Consider the following 22,845-nt stretch of genomic DNA (forward strand, 5'->3'; position numbering starts at 1 on the left):
GTGTCTCACTTACGAGTGTAAATTTTAGAATCAACTTTATATCACAAATTAGAAAAAAAAACAAAAAAAAAAAGAAAGCGAGTCCAAGTCCGTATGACTGCCAAATTTTTACAGATCTCGAAATACCCTGTAATTCGGGTTTATTTATACGTACAAACACTTGGCTAATAAATAAATCTGACCGTTCGTACCCACAAAGTATTATTTATTAAATATACGTACAACACATACGTGTGTGTGTACATATTATTTACGATGATTGTTAAAAGGATGTGAATACGAAATAAGAATGTTATTCCCACGTTGTACACAACACGTGTACTTTTATGTATACAATATTTCAGCGTGTTATAATCTACAGAAAACATCAAAAAGTATTGTAAAACGTCGGTCATTAGCGGCTATTGAGTTGTTACACGTTCCAATACCTTCAAATTATATACGTGAATGGATTGTACACACATACGTTAGCCTGAGTTAGTAGGCGAGTGCGTGTTTTCTCATGTATCAATTTTTTTTTCTTCAATTTTTCTCACCGTTGCATTGCATTGCATTGTATTGCATTGTATTGTACATACACAGATACGCTGTGTTTATATTTGTATAAGCAATAATAGATCAAATATAGTAAGTGTGTATATCGTACACACATTATATGTATTGTATTATGTGCACGGGATAGGTGTGGAGAAAAGTAACGAATCATATACCTAGCGAGCGAACGAGATAAGTGACAGAGAAAATGGGATAGCATAGATGAAAGTATGTATACACGGTTTATTTTACACACACGTGTGTAAGAGAGCGTTGCTTTGATCTCGCCGCCGCACGCGATCTCGGCTCCGACACACATCGAAACACATACTTGGGTAGGTAGGTACCTACCATCAGAGAGACATGCACACCTACCTATAAAGCCGCATCACCCACCACCACCCACACACACGGTTGTCCCGTAACCGTCAATTTAATATCCCTCTCCGTATGATAAACATCGGACAACTTTGCCATATCATACGCAAGAGACATGCATACGTATAGGAAAACGTACATGAGTAACGTAAAAGTTGTCTGTAATTTTCATTTCAAATATCATACACGAAGGTGTATTATACACGTACACATATACATATGCATATAAATATATATGTATGTATAAATATATATTTTAGATATAATTTAACATCGCATAGCGTGTATATAATATCGCGCGTTAATGCTTCAATTATACGAGCTCTTTGCTTGTTTGTATCCAAAACTTTGATCCTTTCCGACGTCGGAGATAATTTAATGCGATATTATAAATGTCTTTTTCTTCTTCTTCTTCTTCTTCTTCTTCTTCTTCTTCTTCTTCTTCTTCTTCTTCTTCGAGGGATAAATTGTATCGTTTATTAATTCATCCGATGGATTTCTATCCAGTGTGTGAAGTGGAAAATGTGCGAGTACAAATTACCGCACGGGCTAAGACATAAATAATACGAGGAAAAGGTTTTATAATTAGAACATTGAAAATACTGAAACTCTTGTGTCTCCGCAACGATTTAAATGTATTTTGCTATTCATTTTACTCGTTGGCCAGATCCCCATAAATCCTCTTATCTATTACCCAACTCTTGATTCAGACTAGGGTTCGTGTAATTAATCCCTAACAATTCGACACTAAACGTTTGGGAAAATGTTAATAATTTTCTGTAATACTCAAGAGTTTGGACATAATTGCAATGTAATGAATACTTGCAGTTTGATCGATAAATCAGAAACCAGCTGTGGTTTAACGAAGTTCTATAAAAAAAATGGATTGACGGTTAGAAAAAAATGATAATTGAATAATGGGTACGTAAACATGTAAAAAAAAAAAAAAGATAAGCCAGATAAATTTTTGTCATTCTAAATTGCCTGTAAGCCTAGATATCATTGTATTATCAGTATTACTGCAATAATATATCGTGCAACAAAGAGCGTAAGTTTGCAGTTATGAGTCGTAGGTGAGCCGAAGACGAATATTGCAAATACGCGAGGCGAAAAGATCGTTGCATCCTTGTTGCAGACGATTCTTTATATACCAAGAGTGTGTTACGCGTTTTTTCCACGAAGCACGAAATTGAGGTTAGGATCCCGTAATGTCAGATTCGTTAGTGACAGCGCATGCGCGCAGTACAGAAAAGAGTACTTTTAACTCCTATGACTTAAAAGTAGTCTTTTTAGTACACCGCGCATGCGCATTCGCGGACTAACTCTACCGTCATAGAAACGAATATTTGGCGTATGTAAAAACAAGCTTGAAAAAACGCGTGAACCATTCTCGCGTTTTATAAACTACTTTTTCACCTTGGTGACAATTGGTCGTATAATGTCGCATCGGTAGATCGCAGATACCAAGAGTCTGGATTCAAACGCGTTAACGCTTTGCGAATGGTATTATAGTGAAGCACCTAAAGGAGAACGCGAGACGCTGCGGCGACGGTGACTGACGATGCCGATTGGCAAGAGAAGAGAAGAGAGGGAAGGAGAGTGTGGCGATGCGGGAAAACGAACGAACGAACGAACGGAGGAAGGAGAGACGTTAAAACGAGTGAGCGAAGGAAGGAAGAAAGGGAGAGGGAGAGAGAAAGAGAGAGAGTGGTGTATGAACGAGTGAGAGCGAGGACACACAACCACCAGCAAACGAACTTCAAAGGACTCTTTGATGGTTCCCGCCGCCTGCTGCCATCCCGAGATCTTGATAAGCCGGCATTATAAGTCCGTTGTATCGTATCGCGGCAAACCAGTTTTCCTTCGACTTTATTGTAATTAAATACATACGTCGGGTCAGCGATGCCGCGTGAATATCATCCGCGACGCCATTTCTACATTTACCTTGCAGAAAGAATTCTCAAATTTCATTATCCTCTTCTTCTCAACTCTTTCTTTTATCTTGAAACCAACCCGGTATCGCGAACAGATTTTTCTCATTCTTCTGTTGTAACCTGAGTTTGAAAATAGTTAGACCAAGGTCCGATGGACAAGTTAGACATATATGTGTATGAGATGTCCTCTCTAAACAACCAACCTTCTATGGCCGATGCTAACCGGCGTCAGTTGGTCATGTTTAGCAATGGACACTAAGCTAAAAATAATCGATCTATCGATTAATCGAGTCTAAAAAATATAATCGACCACGACTCAATTGAAGCGGTTAAAATTAATCGATTAATCACTGGTTTCTCATTTTTTGCAAACGATGCATTTGAAACGAAAATTTCATAAATTTCCGTACGTAGTCTCAATAGCGAAAAAGTTTTTTCATAGTTTGGAGTTTTGTTCGAAATATTTTTCAATTTCAGGTAAAAATATTTATTCATCTTATTCAATAATCTTTTTATTTTTTGTCATTCTTAGTAATGGGACGCGCAATATAAAGAAATGTAAACGCCTATTATTCATTAATAAATATTATTCGTTGTGATACGAACCCCAGTGTGATTTTATTTCGGCCAGACGGGCGATTAAGCTCTTAAAAATACCACACTTCAACGGTCATCTCGCATGGCTTCATCGTACATCGCGATTGATGGTTTTTTTTTTTCCTCTTTCATTTATGCCGTCGCACGTCGCGATGCACAGGGTATACATGTACGTACCATTGTATAAGGTAATTAGCTTAAAGACTACTCGCCATCACTCCCCTCTTCGACTCTCGTATCCACCTCACTGCACAAAACGAGACCCCGTTCAATTTGCAGGATATCCGATCGAATCATTGTATGTACCTACATAATATAACCTGCAACACCGCCGCAAGAATTACGCAAATTTTACCGAGGGTGCGACCCTCCGACAACCGCATTTAATTATTACAACCGCGGGTAATAAATCCTTGTGAAAAAGTAGATAAAATCAATTTCCCGATAACCGACATTTTATAAACAAACCCCTGCGATTAATTCGATCACCAATTCAATGAATTTCTAGTCTGTCAATCTCATTCACGCTCGGTCGGTAACAGTGATGCAGAATGCATACATGCAGAGTGAATTCCTATCGACTTTACCTTCCGTTGTCTGGTCAAATTTAAAGCGCACACCAGTTACAATCCGAGAGCGGTTGTTTCCCAGGGTGACCAACCATCACAAACGACAGTTCACTACCGCGAGGTGTATAACCTATAAAATTTTTAAACCTTTGAGGACAACTATCACCGACCTCTGTCAAAATTTTTGAGGTTACAATACATCGCGTCAAACTGACGTTCAAACTTACGACGGTTGGTCACCCTGGCAAACAACTGCTCTCGGATTGTTAGCGCGTGGCGCATTAAACCGTTCAATCACATACTTTTCCCCTCAATATTTTGGTTTGAATTTTGTAACTCGGTGAATTTCAGGGGTCGCTGATCACGAATCTGAAGTTTGAATACGATAATTTCTAAATTCAAGATGTCGGATTCAATATAGCGGATGTAAAATAATAAAAAAAAAAAAAAAAATTAAAATTCGATGCTTTTACCGTACGAAGTAACAAAGATAATTTGAAATTGTAAATAAACCGTGATAAAAAGCTGGGAGGTCGAAATTTTTCAGATGGGACGCTGAACTTCCCACTGTGGCTAAAACGGATTAGATTTTAGCCTACGATAGAACGTGCTGTTGTTAGAAATTCACGCTGTACCAAACGTCGTTCTGCAAAGTCCAATTACATGGTGTATCCTCTGTACCGTTGCTATAACGTATGTATCGACTACGTCGTACACTGTATACCCATGCATATACTCACTACGTATAATAAGGTGCATCATTGAGGATAGATTGTAACAAGCAACGGAAAGAGAGGAGAAAAGAAAAGTTTCCGCTTCGATGAGAGGATCCTGATCCTGGTAATGATCAGAATCCTACGGACGGGAGGGACGCGACTCTATGTACCGAGGCACTCATGTGTATATAATACACATCGTACATATACATGTGCACATAAGCGCCGGAAAACCCTGCAGGACACAGATCATCGGCGTCCCGGCGTGAACAATAGAATAAGGCAAATGTCGGGACCGCGTGCGACAGCAGCTGACGATGAAGGTGGTGGTCACTCGGTCGTCTCAAAGAGTGTGTGCAACAGCCGTTCACAAAATTTCTTTCATCTTTGCCGCCCCTTTAGTCGCGCACTTCCCGCACCGGTATTTGAAAAGAGAGATGCAAAAGAGAGAAAAGAAAAAAAAAAAAAAAAAAAAAGAGACAATATCTGCGCTTTTCTTCTTTCTTTGATTCTTTTCTTTTCTTTTTTTTTTTCGACAAATATTTTTTGGTAATTTTTACCGCAGGACACGTTGCAAAAAAATATAATTATACACGAAACTTTAATTATACGTTGCAGCGTTGTATAGAATTTATTCGAATGTGTTCGAATATAATACATGTATACGTATATACAATCCGTGTAATAATACAAATAAAAAAAATTTGCTAATAAACGTCATTCAAATGCGGAACTAAAGTTTGTTTCAATTGTTACAAAATTTAGTTTTATTCTTGCAAAAACTATTGTAAAAAAGTCGTTAAGAATTATTCAAGGACTACCGACGTTCGATAACGAAGCCAATCAAAGTTTTAATAAATAACGCCGTTTGTAAATTTTAATTCTATCCTGTTGTATTTTTCAGATTAAATTTTGTATAAAGTTATTTTCTAATTTTAGTCGCCAGTCCGCGTACAGATGCATACGTGCATCTCTGTGAAATACATCACCTTGGTGCTGTATTGTTACGATGTAACCTCGTCATATATACATATATATTATATATATGTATATACAAATATAAGAGAGTAAAGATCAGAGAGTACGAAATGCGACACGCCAAAGCGGCGTCTTTGACTTTGTGAAACTGCCCTCTCTTTATAAACTCCCGAAGAGAGCTTAGCCGAGAAGGTTCGCGCATCACTGGGACGATTACGCCTCGATGCGTTTTTCCTTCCTTGTTTCCTCAACTTTTCCCCTTTCTTTCGCTCCTTCTTCTTCTTCTTCTTCTTTCCTACCCCACCACCCTTCAGTACACAGAACCTTAATGCCTCATGGCGAACGGTCGATCTCATACCTCGCGTCCTTTTTAAACACATCGAAAACGCCGAACGTAAATACATGTAATAACAACGGTTTCCCACGGATCGGGAGAAGAACAATTTTAGAATTTGAAAACTCGCGACAATTAATTGGCGAGTACTAGAATTACAGGCTAAAGCTTATATTCCATACGTTTATCCATTTCGTTCTATGTTATAAAGGTACGGATCAGGGAAGAATTAATCACGCGTATTATTCTTACGTTTATTTCGATTGAAACAAAGGACAGCTTGGCTTCAATCGCAAGGAAAAACAGGAACATAAACGTGAGGAACATATGACGTACAAGTTATGGCTCGTTTTTGTTTCTGTGTCTAACTGTTGTGGCTATGTAATAAAAGATTACTCCGTCGGTATTGAAGATGACAGTATTTCCATCATTCTAGCTACACCAACACGGCTTGTTCTATTGAGAAGACTCGTTTTCTACAAATTGACTGCAACAACTTTTCTTCTCCCGTCATATTTGTATATTAGCATTGTTGAAAATTTAATTTTATCTCTTTTAGCGTTTTCGTGAAAACATTGGAGAGGGATAAAAAAAAAAAAATTAACATTGTGAGCATATGTTTATAATTTAAGTAATATATTTTCAATTTTTGTATATTTTTTAAATATATCTTCGTAGCTTGTAAATATACTAGCAAAAATTTTACTTCGACCATAAATAAAGTATCGACTATTGGCCAACCGGCTTGCTGTTATTTTACCTTTCGTCTCTATTCTGTTCTTTCACAGTGCATGTTATAAATTTACCATTTAAAGATAGAGTGAAAACTTGTGACTATATAATCGAATGAATGCTGGAGTGAGCGTTGAGAGCAAAATCGCGTACACACAACTGAATCATCGTGAATTCCCAATTCTGCTTATATATATAGAGAGCGTATAGTAGAGCGATATAGTAGAGCGGTAGAGCGATACGAACGGCAAACGGCTGGTTGGTAAGTTGAAACCTAAAGTTATTTCGCTCGCGGTTCTCTCGGATCGATTTCATTCGCGTTCGCGAGACTGAGTGAGGTTAATATTATATATACGATGTGGTGAAAAGAAACTTGGGCTTTCTTTTTTTAAACCAACACTGCGGAGACGAGGTGAAAAATTATAACTGTAAAGTACAGGAAAAATCGGTTACGTAGAAAAACTGAGAGGAAAAAACATATCGCGTGAAAAATGATAAGAATAAGGATAAGAAAAAAAAAAAGTTACAGTAACCTAATCACGGTGTCTATTAAAATATCCGTAAAAAATTCAAGGATATTTTCAGGACATTTTCATTCAACGAAAAAACGTGATTCGAGACTGGAATCCACTTTTTAAAAACAGTTACTCGACGAAGACAAATAAATATATCATTTCGCAGCAAATCTTTAAAATAGAATATTCCCAGTACATTTTAAGGACAAGTAAAATTCAAGGGACATTCCCAGGACCTCAAGGATTTCAAGGACCACTGAACACATGATATTGAAACTCATTGTGTGTGATATGACCCCCATTTAGAAAAATGAAAAGGGCGAGGTGAGTGAATAAAAAGAAATATTGTAACTCTGATTTTGTCGAAAATTTTCTCATTTCCCTCCCGAACGATACGTTATTATTATTATTGTTATTATTGTTATTATTATTATTATTTGTTTATTTATTTTAATTAAAAATTCAATTAGTTGACGTGTATAATATCCTATGTATTTAAGCTTTCCACGTATCGCGAAAGCATTGTTTGTTTTTCTATTTCTCTGCTTTTCTTCGCTAAATTGAACAATATTACACACTCGCAGCCCGGTATAAATTTATTGCTGCCGCAAGAATTTATTTTCATCCGTTTATCTTTCACTTGGGAAAAGAAAAAAGATTTACAAGAAAAAAAAACACAAAAAAAAAGTGAGAGAGAGAGAGAGAACAGTGGTCGTTATTTATCTATTTCTCTTGTGCCTCCACGCATCGAGAGTTTTTTTTTCCTTCATTTTTGTATCTTTCTCTATTTAAAGTCGTTGTTTTTTTTTCCGTACCTTCTTTTCGCTATAATGAACGTCACGATCGATTGAATGGTTTACAGTAAAAGACTAGAATAGTAATATCGACGTGGTGTACATGGATATTTACAGTATATAAATAGCAAGACGTTGGCACATGGTACAATGTATGTACAATACATTGTAACAGCGCATATATATGTACATATATAAAAAGTAAAAAGACGACGATAGCTTAACGAATCTTGATATTACCGCAGGAAATTTTTTTTCAACTTTATCACGTATAGTGAAAGAATTGTGGGGAGGGAGAAAATAAAGAATTAGGTAGGGAAGTGTGAAAAAAATTTACATCCGAGACGAAGTTTTCATTGTTACACGCACATCGACAATAAATTGATGGTAAAAGAAAAAAAAAAAAAAAAAAAAAAAAATTTAATAACTCGTGAAAATTTCGGTTATAAACCTGTATAAAGGTACATATGTACATATATACATTATAGCTATGCGAGAATATAACATTTACCAAACAAATCGTGCAACGCCGCTATTACACGTGCCACGAATTACATACATACATACCTACATAGGTATAGTATTATGTATAGGACTCGGATTAATATGTAAATAAATATTTTTTTATCAATACCATTTTCATTCCTTTATTAATTTACTGTATAAAAGTATGATGTTTGTTGTAGCCAGAAAATGCAGTATCTATTTTTCGTATTTTACTTTTTAAAAGTACATATTATTTTGTAAATTTTGATACATATTTATCCGGTATTATCGCTAATTACGTATTATGTCCCCGTGTACACAGGTACCATATATACCTGTTACTTATGGAACGTTCATTTTTCACGAACGTTTATCGCCACGCGTAAGTATAATTTATTATACATGCCGCTTGTCCGTCATCGCGACTGTAATCGCGTTTAAAATACGTAAGCAATATAAACGATAACTCGTCGTATCGAATGATACGCACGTGCATCGCGTATTTATACACCATATCTTGGCATATGATTTAAGTGGATATATAATTGGGTATGATGCAAAAGAATGTTAAAGAGAGATTCGCGGTAAGAACGAAAAAAGAATTTACGAATTGTACATTACAATTTTTTTTTTCATTTCGTTTTCATTAATTCTGTACATTTGTAATTATTCGAAAAGTTCATTTTTTTTATTTTATTTATTTTTTTTTTTTTTCTTGGGGCACGGGCGAAACGCACGACGTTGTATCCGATAATGTATATGTACTCAAGTAGTGTGAGTGAAATATAAATTTTTACACGAATTTGCGCACCATTATTATACTCATCCGTAACGAATCTCTCTCTTAACCCCCACCGGCGTCTTTTTCTACCGTGTCGCCGGGCGTCGATGCGCGTCAAATTTAGTAATTCACGCTGAATTTAGAAAAGTCCGATCTCTATTATATACGTCGCGTCATTCCCTCTTCCCCTCGGGCCTAAACACCCCCCTCCCCCAGACAAGGTTCCGCACAAAGAATGAGCGGTAGCACGAGAGAGAAGGAACAAAAAAAAAAAAAATAAAATAAAAGAGAGGTTGAAAAGTGAAAAATAAAAATAAAATGAAAAATAAGAGTAGCAGATGTGAAAAGAAGAAGAAGAAGAGAGATAGATATCCGGCCGCGGAGGTTAAGGAACAACAACACAACCGACGCCGACGACGACCTACAACGGCATGAAGGAAGGAACCGCTGTCGGCAAATTATCACCGTACCTCTGTATTATACGAACATTCACATGTGCCACACACAGGCGAACGAACGATGCGTTCAAAAATTCAAGTACAACACGGTATAACGTATAAGCTTGCGTGTGTGAATGAGAAGAAAAAAAAGAAAAAAAAAACAAAGAAATCTATGAAGAATTATGGGTAAACGAGTAAACGATTAAACAACAAACAAATAGACTATATATTAATTATATTTAACGAATAAATGTAGAAATGAACATCGCATTTAGTATTCGTTACGTGTAACAAGCGAGATAGCAAGTAAAATAGAGTTGACGACACTTGTTACAGGGGAAAAAGAAAAGGACAGATGCAATATACAAAGACTGATCAATGGAAAATTAAAGTGAATATGGAGAGACGGCGGCGGATCAGTTTGGAACATAAAAGATTCAACGATCTCGTGCAATTTAAATTTCTAAATTATATGTATTGGGATTGTCACTTTGCGATGCGCCATCTGGCGGACAAAATAAGCAAGCTAATGGAATAAGACCGACAGATGACCGTTGATCATATTTTTTCGCGTGCGGATGTTAGAACGGGTATATTATTGATTACGTTTCGTTAATTTTTGTGATACGAGTAATTTGAAAGGGTAAAAATTACGATTTGCATCTATTAAAATTAAAAACTTAGGTTTACGCGGTGATAAAATGACGCCTAGAACGTGGCTCTGACGTCATGGACACATTTTCCAATATTTCACAATACAGGGTTACATCGTCCAACCGGATAATAGGGAAAACTTTTTATGCGCCCGATTTCGTTGGTATTATACACCGTACATTATATAAAGCATGTGATACACGTTAGATACGCTTACTGAATGCTAAAACGTGCAGGATATCGGAAGGGCGCGTAAGCGCGAAAGAGAGACACGCGGATAGATGGAAAGAGGGAGGTTAACTGTTCGAAGGGGGAGAAGTCCGCGGGCCAGATTGCGAAGAGCACTTAGCCTTTGCGAGCACTTGGCCTTCGGCGGGGTACGAAGGGGGTATGAAGTCCGGGTGGGGGGGAGGTGGCTGTGCTCGAGAAGGAAGAGCGGGGGCACTTTGAATCGGCGAGCGTCGGGTGCTCGCTGCTCGGTTGATAATGCAGGTACAATACGAATCAAAGCAATAGTCACTTACGCAGGACACTCCTGAACAATAGAGACAATTATTGTACATGCAGCGCGCGGGGCGCGCACACAATGCATCAAACGGACGGCGAAACCGGCGATGATCAACCCGAGGGATATATGTACGTAGGTATGGGAGTAGTCGGCGGAATTGAAGGGGAGAAACTCACCCCCGTTGCTCCCATACCCGGGCCATTCGGTTTGTCGTGCCGCCGCCGCCGCCGCTCTCGGCTCTCTCTTGCGTTTTGCCGTCTGTTTGTCTGTCTGTCTTTCCTGAACGGATCAAAACAGAATTCGCGGTCTCCTTTTGTTTGCGGCATTTTTACGAGTGCCCTTCTGTTACAACGTGGTGAGGCCGAAAAAGGTTCGAGATAATCGGAATCGGTTAGGTTAGGTTAGGTTACAAACATAATGTCGTGTGGTCAGTTTTTACCGACCAAGTTGCAATGCGAGACTGTGAAAGGATCGTGATAACCGGAATCGGTTAGGTTAGGTTACAAAGATAGTGTCGTGTGGTCAGTTTTTACCGACCGAGTTCCAATGAGAGACTGAAAAAAGATCGCGATAACCAAATCGGTTAGGTTATGTTGCTAAGATAATGTCGTGTGGTCAGTTTTTACCGACTAAGTTATATTATTGTATTATACATACGTATACACGTACGCATCAAAATTAGAGTAACGTACAAGAAAAAGTTTGTGTACCATGAAAAATTGTATTTTGGTAATATTTTCCTTCGTTCGAAACTGAATCAGGCAGAAGAAACATGTATCCATTCTTATCGTAAATATTTCGCTAATAAGACGCTGTTACAAAGTTCGGAACGACATAAAATTCCACCAATTTAACCATAAATTCGGCAAAATCATCCCGGACTTTCCCGTGATTTGTTACCAGTTAAAACAAAACCCTCGACTAAATTATTCTTGATATTTCCGCAGGTATCCCACGGGTAGAGTAGAAACCTTGAAAATCATTTTCGTATAATCTTATTTTCATTTGTCATAGCTATCCTGTTTAGGTACGTTGTTACTTGCAGAAGGGTGGATAAGAAAAGATATCGGCACTCTATAGTGGTGAAGGATCAATTAACGATTGCAGCGCCCTGCGGATAAGTAAGCGAGACAATAATTATTCCTCAAAACGTTTACTCTGGGAGGGGGGGGCAATCAGGCGAGAATTTTGCGTGTAATTACCCATAATACAACACTGACTGACAATGAAAGATGGGTCGGTGTGAGGCGTGTGCATCCTTAGCGATGCCGTATGACGGATACGTACAAAGTGCACGGCAGTTGTTATGCATGGATATGACATGCATGCATGTTTGTACGTACATACTGTAGATTACACGTGTATGTGTAATGTATCTACATACATACATATACGTAAAACAGAGACGCCGCCTTGCCAGGGGCAGTCGTTATACGCCTACTTGAGCTCTCGTGAACCTTTGAGAATTGAGAAGAGAGAGAATGCTTTTGTTTCGCACGGTGTATATAACGTATGCATGCACGTACGTATATACGTGAATTTAAATGTGTGCATGCGCAATGTATACACATATTTTGTACTTATCTACGTATGGTCCATATATACATATAATATATACCTATAAGCACGCTGCACGCACATCGTGTACGACAAACCTGCGGATATATTGTAAGGAACCAAGGCGTGCGGTATAGTACGCTTTGTATCGCATATTATGCGAGGGTAGAGGGGAAGGAAGAAAAATAGAAAGAAAAAAAAAAAAAAAAAGAGAGAAAAACACCGAGGGAAAATGGTAAAATAAACGATTTATCTTACGCTCTGTGTATTCTCAATTTTGTCAACTTTTCAACGCAATACTGTACGTAAGGCGGGTATGTTGTTTGTTTAATCAACAAAATCCTGACGATCTTTCGGTTGACATTAGTTATGTATGGATCGGTAAAGAAGCTACCTTTCAATAAACGGAATTATAATGCAATGAAAATTATCTGCGAATGAATCGCTCTGAATCTGCAAAAGTTGGAAAAATCGAGAATTATACGGTTTAACCCTTTGAGTCAAACATTATTGTAATGAGTCAACTTTTACAACAAGATAGTATTTTATGGGTTTTGGTGTCGCGTATCTGAAATCAGATTTCAAAAATTGAATATGGCGGATCCAATATGTCGGACAAAAATTTCAAACTTGATCGAATACGGTAAAAAAAAATCTAGGCAGAGGTTTGCGGTGTCACTGATGGAATTCGCCATTCTGAATTTTCTAAATCCGATTCAGATTCGTAATCAGCGACTCCAAAAACTCAATCCAACAAGTCATTATCCCCGCGGTATTCTAAGGTTAGATTCGACGGTCATGTGTTACGTTACGTTTATTGAGATTGAGTTAGTTTCGCGCTCAACCGACCGTGGCGCTGTAGGTTTCTCCGTGTTGCCAACGTAACTGTCTAGTGTAAAAAAAAAAACTAGCTGTCTCAGATTCATTGTCCCCCAAGTGTAGGTATGATTGAAACTAGTCTCGAGTAAATTGGCATACCCTTTACACAACACCCTTAAATATAAACAATTTCAAACAAGTCTTTTTTTTCTTCACAGTATACGCAACCCGTGACGTGTAAAGAAAAAAAAGAAAAAACTGACGAGGATTCTTCCCGGTAAAATAAGTAACCTAGTTAGGTTACAGCAGAAAACGAAGACGCGAAGATGCTTGTCGTTCGATACCACGTGTTATTGCAAACGGGGTACGAGGAGGAGGGTCGTGCGGCGAGTTCTCATACATCCTTTGATTTCTATATCATCAAAGACTTTGGCAACGGTTAACTTTGCACAACATAAGCTCCTTGGGCATGCGACGCCGGGCGAAATGTACATGCATACCACCTGCACCCCGCACGTTACCCAGACTTTCCACTTTCCACTTTCCACTTTCCAGTTTCCAGTTTCCCGTTTCCAGCCTTCCGCATAGCTCACCGATCGCCTCTCTTCTCTGCACCCCCTCCCCGCAAGCCTTACAGCAACCCCTCACCTTTGCGCACTCCACCTCTAACCTTAGGCGCGTTTGGTCCTGTGCTTGTTCCGTTGCTTGCTGCTACTGCACCAAGTTAAAGAGCTTTCGCGTTTGTACCGCCTGCTTTGTGTCTGTCTTCTCTGTGTGAATATGGTAGAGAATTAAACTTCGTTTTCTCTGCCGTTTACCCTCCCTTTCCCCCCCCCCCCCCCTCATTCATCATCGTCATCCTCATCCTCCTCATCCACCGTCCCTCCGGTTTATATATGTATCTCTACTCCCGCAGAACGGGGGAGAGATGTACGTAAACGTATTAATTAATACTGTACAAAACACATCACGCGTAGATATATTTCGGCATCTTCTGCGAGATAAAAAAAAAACCTAATATTGTAATAAAGACCTAATATTGTTAGTGTTTTTTTTTTTTTTTTTCTTTATTTTATCGGTCGACGTTTTTATAATGGCTCAAAGATGAGCTCCGTTTTCTTCGTTCGGTTTTTTTTTTCATGTTTTTTCCCCTGTTGTATGGAAAGTTTACGAAATTTTGTTCAACAAAAAGTGTCAAATTGAAATTTTTATTCCAACCGTTTTTTTATATTTATATGTAATATGTCCTTTACTTTCATCTTCCGCAGGGGATTTGAAAGAATTATTTCAATCGTGTACGATGTACAATTTGGATAAAAAAAAAAAAAAAAAAAACAACTTCCCAATACCGTAATTTCAAATTGTACAAATTTTGTAAACGATTTTATTCATTCAACGATATTTTTGCCGCGCAATTTTATACGAAATTACGGACCCATTCATTTTTACAGGATTACGTGAGAATAAAATTTTTTGATATTTTACAGGACCCTTCGCTGCCTTGTTCACTTCACTGGAGTGGTTTTGAAAAACGTATAATAAAACACGTTGTATATGTGTATACATACATAATTCTAATATTTAATCCGGAACTGTAATGAAATCACGATTTTATTATTCGTCATATATGTATATACAATAATATTCGACATTTGCATATAATACAAGAGACAAGAATTTCCATCCGACCGGACTTTATTTGCTGGGCTTATATATATATATATACACATACATCACCCTTTGTACACGTATGTAAGAAAAACAAAAAAAAAAGTGTTTGACTTTTCGTAACGCATACATTGAACTCTGAAAGAGAAAAAAAAGAGAGAAGTGCATATACGATGAGGCAATTAAATCGTGGCGGCATCCTTTGAGACTAAAATTATGATCATTATTATTATTACTATTAGTAATAGTAGAATTGTTATTATTATCAATATCATTATCATCGTTATTATTATTGTTATTATTGTACGTGTGTATTATATAATACAGACGAGAGGCGTAACATCTGTTCCCTATGAACAATCACACGGACATGTTTTTATTTATTTATTTTATTTTCTTTCAATACGATCGTAAAGCAAAAACGTCACGCTGCGATGCTTATTTCGCCCACGGCCATATTAACACCTAAATACGCGCGGTGCGTTCTGTGATCGCGTAATTTTTTATTTTTTTTTAAATACGTCAAACGCGAGATACAGAGAAAGATTATGTTATAATACATGTCTAGACGTCATTGCTCTTCATATTCTTTTGTCATTCTTTTCCTCTGCCCTTCTTTGTTTTTATTTTTTATTATTTGTTTCAAGTTTTCTTCCCGTTTCTCCGTTTTCAGAAAAAAAGAAAGTTCGATCCGTGCGGTGCGTTTTCAGTTATTCAAACAACAAAATTTCAAAAAATCAAATAAAATTGATGATGTCTTGGGAATGGATGAATGGATTTAAATGAAAATTGGTAACGTCAGGTTATTTGGTTCGCTAATCGCGAATCTGAAAGATGGATTTGCAAAATTTAAAATTGGCGTATTCGATAAGCTGAAAAAAAAAAAAAAAAACTAACAACATTTGGATTTAGATGAAGATTGGCACTCGTCGGTTTGTTGGATGGCTGATGACGAATCTGAACTCAGATTGCGAAATCAAAAATGGCGATCCAATATCGTGGAATATAAATCTAAAAATATTCCCAATTTGGTTCAAATTGGTAGACGGAGGTTTTTTGGGTCACCGATAACGAATCCAAGGTCGGACTTGCAAAATTTTCAACGATTGATCCATTATAATGTTTCAAAGTTAAAAAAAAATCGCCATAATTTCAAGTAATATCATATCCAAGGGCTTTAAAATCGTTATTCACGAATCTGAATCCGTAGTTCAAAATTCGAATAGGATATCATTCTTTTTTTTTTTATTTTCTCTCTCTCTCAATAAACTTGTAACCTACATTGTAAAAACGGGAAGTTCGAGAGCTGGCTCGTGGCCAGTCAAAGGTCGCTCGTGTTTTTTGTTCTAAAAATTTTTCTCTTCATTATTATTATTATTTCTTCATCTCGCGACCCCTCCCAAAAATTGTTTATTACAACCAGCGTCGTAAAAAATCGTATAACGATATTTCATTTCTGCAAAAAAATTTCTGCATTCATTTTTCTTGTTTCAAATTATTATTCGGTAGGTACGATCATTAGGGGGAGCCCTTATATAACACTTGACGGATTTTCCAGGTTGTTTCGTTGGTCGGTGGTAGACGAACCGACGGATTCATTTTAAATTACAAGTCGTCGCGTCGGGAGAACTCTAACAGCAGCAGCAGCAGCAACGGCAGTCGACGAAAGTAAAACGTAAAGAACGGAAAAAAGAAGAAAAAAAAACAACAAATTACGTTACAGCGAAAATAAATCCATGTTCGGAGGAAATATGCATGAAGTGCAGGCAATGTAACGATTATAATTACGTGACGCAACAGCAATTGTTGTTATATAATAAGGTACAGTGCACTAATTTTGCGATAAAAGAAAAAAAAATATATATATATGGTGTAAAACAAGTTTACATAACCGGATGTTAATTATTATACACGATGCAATAAATGATATTTTACAAACGCGATTTCACAACATGGATAATTGTTATCGAAAAATATATATATAAAAACTACGGTGTATGTACGATATACGGTAATAAACGAAAAACAAAATGTATGAATAACGGATGAAAAATGACAGTGTAATATATTGATCGAGACACTTATTTTTATGATAATAATTTTGTAAGGGAAATTTTTTTACCGCTACTGTGCAATAATACAGCTACTGTACGTACACGCGTCGCAAAAAGTATTTACCCACACGTTTAAAGTTCTCCTAGTTTTTGAGAAATCTATGATTTAAAGAAACGAAACAAAAAAAGAAATCAAGACAACTCCTCTTCATCTTTCGCCCGCAAGTTGTGTGATATTATTTTCCTCCTTCGATTCTTCTTCGCTTCCTTCTCAATTTTTTCTACCATTTCTGTTCCGTTGATCGAATTTATTCCCACGTCGACGTTACGAGTTTCCGGATGAAAATAAGCGAATGAGAAAAGGAAGAAGATGAAGAAGAAAAGAAAAAAAAAAAAAAAAAGAAAAAGAACAGAAACCTGTGCCGACTATTATACGCCCACATTGAATCCATATATCGTGTATGCAAATTTTATATTTTAACATATACATAATGTATGAGTTTTGAATTTTTCTGGCACCGTTATAATTATTCATTGTGTAAAGATGTAATAATTTACAAGATAGAGAGAGAGAAGAAAAAATGGGTATAAAAATTGGAATCGTGACTTCTTCGGTTTCCTTTCTTCTTTTTTTTTTCTTTGTTTATTTTTTTTTTATTTTTAAGAAAGATTAAAAGATTCTTTTCAATTTCGGTTATTTCTACTCCTTATCATATAAAGTATCCAAGGTATGAAGTGTAATTTTAACGCACACATAATTCTTCTCTCTTTCCCTTTTCATTTCACAAATTCTAAAGCGACGATCTTAAGGTATAAAATCTCTGAACTGTTATTCCGAGCGTACAAGAAGAAATGAGAAATTTTTACAGAGCGGAAGCGAAAGAAACTGCAGAACAAAAAAAAAAAAAAAGGTGCGCTCACGTGTAACATAAATAATAAATCGTTTCTTATTCTTTCCTTTCTTTTCATTATTCTCTATTTTTTTTTTTTTCATTTCTCTTTCCTTCCTTCTTTCCTACGAAGAAGGATTAAAGTTAGTAAAGTTACATGTAACGATGAGCATATTTCGAACAAATCGTTACTCGAAATCCGCACCTCACGTGATTGTAAAATGTATTCAACCAACGTAAACAAGAACATAATCATATCTTTAAAAAAAAAATCCAATTCCTGCAAAGTCGTTCGAAAATTGTCACAATGACAATTATTTCTCTACTCTCGATCTTTCGTTACGACGTTCGAACGAGTCTTGAAATTAGCAACGTTACTGTAAACGAAAAAATCATTAATGGTAAATCGATATTCCCTAAATCTTAACAAACAAAACACACTCATACATCTTTTAATAGTCAAAATTCATTCTTAACAAATTGCACGATAATGAAATTTTTTCACCTCATATTACCGTTACGTCAACGTTACGCTTATAATTTCAACCTCTCTCCTCTCTTCCCTTACACCGTTCGAGAAGTTCGATGAATTAATTAACACTAACGAATCCAGCGTGTTTGGCGAGATAAATAACAAAAAAAAAAAGGAAAAATCAAAGAAAAAAACTACAAATATACGCAACGTACTCGCGTATGAATGAGAGAGAAAAACGGACAGAAAGAGAGAGACGGAGAGGGGGGGGGGGGGGGGAGGAAGGGATGGGCGGGGAAGGCGGAGGGGGAGGGGGGGAGAGGCAGCATAAAGCAAGGATAATGGCATTAAGGCTTAAAGGGAACTTTAACCGTTACTTTATTGGCGTGAAGGAGTCGCGCAGCGGCGAACATCAAAGCGACCGCTCCCGACTCTGATCTTCCGTCTCGCTCCCCCCCCCCCCTCCACCCCCTCCTCCCCCCTTACCCGCCCCACCTCCACGCCTTAGTCAAGAAACTCAAGAGTGCAGACGTAGACACCTATTAACATTTTCTGAAATAATTATGCCCCGTGTGACGGTCGCACCGCGATATTCCCGCATCGAATATTATACATACATGTAACGTGCGAGCCGCCATTTTATATATATATATATATATATATATATATGTATGTATATATACATGTATGTATAACGTACTGTACGCTGAGGAAAATTTCATTTGTTGCAGTAACTAGAAAAATTGAGTAAAACAGGTATCGTTGAAGAAAACTGTTTGAATATTGTTGGAATTACGAAAAACGAGGTACGCCTAAACATTTTGCGCTATCGTCGATCCTTTTTTGGATGTTGCAACGCGAAATCAGTTTCCGAGGTTCGCTCTACTTTTTTTAGTTAAACAAGGCTTTAACGTCAATTTATCGTTGCACGAGCGTTAAATTTTCGCAACAGTTGCTTGAAAATGTAGCAACGGCGTTCGTAATGAGAAAGAATAGCAACGGATACTAGACTTTCCGGTAACAGCTAGAAAACTAATTATCATTTTGTACCTGGAACTATATTTTTCGATTGCGGTAAAATGTGAAAATAGTTACGGACCGAGCGGTAGCCGGAACTAAAAATTTCTCTTATTAAAATAGTTATGCCGCCGAATGAAATCCGATGCGACTTTATACTGACCGTGAGTTTTCTTTATTGCGACATCATTTTATACTCTACATTTATTTATTCATTTATTTATTCATTTATTATGAAAGAGAGTGAATAAGATATTCTTTTTTTTTTTTCTTCAAAGTTGCGTAGTTGTATCTTGTACATATGTACCTGCGTTATTTAGTAGAGAGAAAAATTCCTAACCATACGTAACTATATTGTAGAGGTGTACTAATAACGTTAAAATCGTAGCAATATGCAAGATTAACAAATTACGCAAGATTTACAAATTAAAAAAATTAATTCCTCGTCCGTAAATCTAAACCTTTCCTAAATTGTAAGTTGCGTTATTATAAATTTGCAACGTCGCGAAATCATTATTGTGGTTATTATTATTATTATTATTATTATTATTAATATTATACGAGTAATAATTGGCAAGAAAAAAAGTAAATACGATAAACATAACCGAAGCAATAATGTGAAAAAGACTAAGAAAAAGCAAAGCAATAGTCGAATTCGTTGAGGTGAAACAATAAAGAATCCATAAAATCATCATAGTGATGATAAAACGTTATCGCAACGTAATATCAAGATTCTTTAATTGTCCGAAATTCAATGAACCGTGATAAAACAAAAACCACACTCGCATTTCGAAATGTCGTTTCGTCAAAAATAATATTGTAAAATTAAGAAAATAATCAATGTTTTCCCCCCCTCAATGTTTCGTTACAATGACGTAACAAATTTCAATCTGTTATTAAATCTCGTCTTTCACTCGTACTGCGTGATCGAGGCAATTGTCGCACAAACGTGATAATGAAACGCGAAAGTTGTCAGCGGTTCTTCCTCCGCGGCGACTGATCTCGTTGCGAGAGAGTAAGCAAAAAAAAAAAAAAAAATAAATAAATAAAAAAAGACGAAAGAGAGAGAAAGATGTGAAAAAAGAAGATAGACGGGGAGGGATGAGAGAGTTTGTTGTTTCAACCTTCAGAAAATTTTCGTTCGTCCGACGCGAATAACCGCCGAGAGAGAGAGAGAGAGAGAGATGGAGGGAGAGATGTAGAGAGAGAATAAATATTGCAAGGCGTGAACAAGACGAAGAAAACGAAACGAAACGAAACGAAACGAAACGAAACTAAGCAGAAGCAGCGCGTCCTCGTCCTCGTCCTCGTCCACGTTGTCGACGCCGTCTTCGCTGTTATTATTACTATCTATTATCGTTATACCTACACGTTATACTCGGCCGATGCTACTGCTGGTTCATTGAAAGCCAGCGTACGTTCCGTTCAGAACTGATCTTCGCGAGATGCGAATATAAGAGATAATAATATACGCGCGTGCGTGTGTGGTGTGTGTACGTAGTGGACGTATATTGGGATGGGAGTTTTTTTTTTTTTTCTTTTTCGTCCCTATTTTCTAATCTTCTTACGTAGCCCTTGGAAAAGTTAGATTTAAGCCTGAAACGAAGCCTCGTGAAAACGGAACTCGGTAGAAAAATTTTAAAGGGTGATTCATCCGGTTCGAATTTTTCAAACACTCTAAACATGTACAAGTTGGAGAGACGTATTTTTTTTTTGTGTGGTGTATTTAGGTAGATTATCTACAATATGAAACGGAAAACAGCTTCCCTAATTCGAGAGTTTTCGAGATATTCAAACCGGATGTGTGTACCTTTTACAATTTTGCTAAGAAATCTCTCATCGAAAATTTCGCCAATCGTTTACGTAAACGTTGTTCGCAGATGTCGTGTGTAACATTTTTAATATATATAATTATTGTACGTGAGTGCACCGCATTCGCATAACGCGTATCAGCACGTCCGTAATGAATGACAGATGTGGTTAGGCACTGCATTTCAACGGTCAAGTAAGTATAATTCGTTAATATTTACGGATATATAAAACGGTGTGATATAATAATTTGTATTATTGATGTTGATAATATCTGGTTGGTAAAAAGTTTCAATAAACAATTCCAGAAGTCTAGAATTCGGGAAGTCTATGTATTGTCTAAAATATCCTAAATGGATGGATAGGCATTTAGTATAATCATCGTTTAAACTAACTAAACCTAATTGAAGGACAAAATAAAATCACTGTTCTATTTTGCAACTTTATATTATTACGTATAAGGTATAATGTAGAATGTCTCGGAAGTTTTTGAAGATAAAAAAAAACATAATCTCACATATCGAAGTTAATAAACATTAAAATGTAACGATATATTAAAACAAAAATCATTGTTTTCAAAATTTATAACTAATTCAAAGGAGTTTAATTTCCAAAATCTAAATACATTTTGCTTTTTAAAAATAGATTACTCAATTTAAGATATAATCAATCGTTACATTAACGTTACGAACTTCACTCTCTTGTAAAAATCCGAGTATCGTACGTAAGAAACGCTTTGTTTTAATTATATAAAAATTTGCCAAATTTCAAACACCATCTCAAAGTTACGATGTAACGATTATTTAAAAAACATCCATTTAGTACGCGTCAGCCTGAAATCGAAAACTCCCGATTCCAACAATTCAATAGACTCTGCGGTTTCTACCCACGTGCTTCGTGCCTCCACACATTTGAATGTAGGTACAGAGACACATGTCGTCCCCCCCCCCCCCCCCCCCCCCCCCACTCCGAAATCCTACAATACATAAGCCGATAAGCGAGCGTAGTGCGATATTATTAATCCCCGTGTAATATATAGATTTCTTTCTTCCTATTCATCTATACCTAATTTTATTTTCCCATCATCCACCTTCTCTTTCTTTGCCAAGGAGAAAATCGTAGAAAAAACTAAAAATAAATAAATAAATAAGAAAAAAAAAGAATAAAAGAAAAACACACGCCTCCTTCGACACAAATAAATCATCATTATTATCTAGCAGCATCGCGCACGTTTCAGCGTCGCCCCAAGGCAGCCTGAGCGGCAGTTTTCGGCACAACAGAGACAAATCACTGTGCGTGGCGACGTAAAACAGCGAGAACGCGAAACGTTTCTCGTGCACGAATTAGCTTCGAGCAGTTCTGATTCTGGGGGATCGGGTCATGTCAGCCCAGGTAGCGCAGCTTTATCACCTGAGACGAGAAACGGACGGGCAGAGGAGAACTGCCCGTGGTTGGATAACTTTTTCGGGTCACCGTGGAGTACACACACAGATATTTGGAGAAAGAGAGAGAGAAGGATGGATAGATGGATAGATAGACACATAGATAGACAGGGAGAGAGAGAGAAAGAGAGAGAGAGAGAGGAAGAGTGGAAACGCTACGACGACGC

The 22,845-nt window shown here is 37.0% G+C and overlaps 1 protein-coding gene across 5 annotated transcripts in view; it reads right to left on the bottom strand.

The window, feature by feature from the left end:
* Window positions 1-22,845, bottom strand: part of LOC124176275 (axin) — a 70,566-nt gene that overhangs the window by 31,789 nt on the left and 15,932 nt on the right. The window lies entirely within an intron of this gene.

Source organism: Neodiprion fabricii, chromosome 2 (assembly GCF_021155785.1).
Source record: "Neodiprion fabricii isolate iyNeoFabr1 chromosome 2, iyNeoFabr1.1, whole genome shotgun sequence".
NCBI lineage: Eukaryota > Metazoa > Arthropoda > Insecta > Hymenoptera > Diprionidae > Neodiprion > Neodiprion fabricii.